Below are 2,650 nucleotides of genomic sequence, written 5' to 3' on the forward strand. Positions count from 1 at the left end.
TTTTCTAGATCTGCGAAATATGACATTGATATTTTGATGGGAATTATATTGAATCTGTAAATCACTTTGGGAAGTATGGACATTGGACATTTTAACAATGTTGACACTATTGATCCATAATCATGGGATGTTTTTCCATTTGTTTGTGTCATCTACAATTTCTCTCATCAGTGTTTTGAAGTTCTCCTTGCAGAGATCTTTCACCTCCTTGACTAAGTTTATTCCTAGGTATTTTATTTTCAGTGCAGCTATTGTAAATGGTATTGAGTCCTTGATTTGACTCTCAGCTTGACTGTTATTAGTATATAGACATGCTACTGATTTGTGTACACAGGATTTGTAACCTGAGACTTTGCTGAATTGATTCATCAATTTTAGGAGTCTTCTGGTGGAATCTTCAGGGTTTTCTCAATACAAGATCACGTTGCTGGCAAACAGGGATAGTTTCACCTCCTCTTTCCCAGTTTGGATGTCCTTTATTTGTTTCTCTGGCCTGATTGATCTGGATAGGACTTCCAGTACTATGTTGAACAGAAGTGGTGACAGTGGGCATCCTTGTCTTTTTCCAGTTCTTACAGAGAATGCTTTCAAATTTTCCTCATTCAGTATGATGTTGGCTGTGGGTTTGTCATATATGGCTTTTATAATTTTGAGATATGTTCCTTCTCTGCCTAGTCTGTTGAGAATTTTTTTCATGAAAACTTACTGGATTTGATCAAATGCTTTTTCTGCATATATTGAGATGATCATATGGTCTTTGTTTTTGCTTCTGTTTATGTGGTGAATCACATTTGTTGATGTGCATATGTTGAACCATCTTTGCATCCCTGGGATCATGATATATTATCTTTTTAATGTGCTGTTGAATTTGGTTTGCTAGTGTTTTGTTGAGGGTTTTTGCATCTATATTCATAAGGGATATTGGTCTGTAGTTTTCCTTTTTGTTGTGTCCTTTCCTGCTATGGTATAATGGTGATATTGGCTTTGTAGAATGAGTTAGGGAGGGTTCCCTCCTTCTCAATGTTATTGAACTGTAGAATGGGTGCCAGTTCTTCTTTGTAGATCTGGTAGAATTCAGCTTTGATTTCGTCTGGGCTGGGGATTTATTTTATTGGGATATTTTTTATTAATGTTTCAATCTTCCTATCTTATTAATGGTTTCAATCTTACTATCTTATTACTGCTATCTTATTATTAGTCTGTTAAGGATTTCTATTTCTTCCTGATTCAGGCTTGGGAGGTTGTGTGTTTCCAAGAATTTATCCATTTCCTTTAGGTTTTCTACTTCATCTATGTGGAGGTTTTCATAGTAGTCATGGATGATATTTTGTATTTCTGTGGTATCAGTTGTAATGTCTCATTTTTCATTTCTGATTGACCTTATTTGAGTCCTTTCTCTTCTATTTCTGGTTAAGCTAGCTAGTGGTCTATTGATTTTGTTTATCTTTTCAAAGAGCCAACTTTTTGTTTCATTGATAACACATATATATGTATATTTTTTTTTTGGTTTCTATTTCATTTAGGTCTTCTCTGAGTTTTATTATTTCTTTCCTTCTGCTACATTTGGGTTTGGTTTGTTCTTCTTTTTCTGGTGCCTCGAGGTGTGACATTAGGTTGTTACTTTGTGGTCTTTCTGTCTTTTCAATGTAAGTAATTGAAGGCTATGAATTTTCCCCTTAGCACTGCTTTGACTGTATCCCACGGAATTTTGGAAGCTTGTGTTGGCTTTGTCATTCGATCTGAAAATTGTTTTATTTCTGCTTTGATTTCATCAATAACATAAGGATCATTCATCAGTAGATTGCTTAATGTCCACATACTTGGGTAGTTTTGAGAGTTCCTCTTGGAATTGATTTCTCATTTTATTCCACTGTGGTCTGAGAAGATATATGGTATGAATACATGCTGACACTTGTTTTATGGTCTAACATATGATCTATCTGGGAAAATGTCCCATGTGCTGATAAGAAGAATGTATATTCTGTAGTTTCGGAGTAGAATGTTCTATAAATGTTACATCCATTTGTTCTACAGTTCCATGTAAGTCCAGTGATTCTTTTTTCATCTTATGTCTCGATAATGTGTCTAGTTCTGTCAGTGGAGTGTCGAAATCCTCAGGTATTATGATGTTGCTGTTTATTTCTTTCCTTAGATCTAGTACAATTTGCTGGTGTCAACTTCTCTTGTAAAATCAACTCCAAAATCATGCAAAATGTCAAATATCTACTAGTTTAGAAAGAACATGTCAGACACCAAAAATAAACCCAGAAGACGGCAAGGCAGGGGGGCAGTCATCACTCATCACCTGGAGGAGAATGATCTGCAAAGAGCTGGAGACTAGCCTTATTGTTTAAATAGAGTCCTTGGAGAATTCCAGATGGTAAAAAATATGACACAGTACAAGGTTATTGTGAAATATTTGTGGTGGCGAAGTGTGGGAAGGGCATTCCAAAGACTCAATCACAGAGTCTCTGAGACCTAGAACCTACATATCTGGTGTCAAACACAATGTGGAGTGCTGTATTTGCTCTCCACTGCTGCTCATGGGAACCAGGTATCCCATCTTTGGGCACAACTCACCCCGAGGTTCAACTCCACTTTCTTTCCTTCCCAGCTGCCCTGCAGCCCTTTGCTCTCACTCTTTGATGTC

The sequence above is a fragment of the Propithecus coquereli genome, unplaced genomic scaffold (genome assembly GCF_000956105.1).
Source record: "Propithecus coquereli isolate 6110/MARCELLA unplaced genomic scaffold, Pcoq_1.0 Scaffold803, whole genome shotgun sequence".
NCBI lineage: Eukaryota > Metazoa > Chordata > Mammalia > Primates > Indriidae > Propithecus > Propithecus coquereli.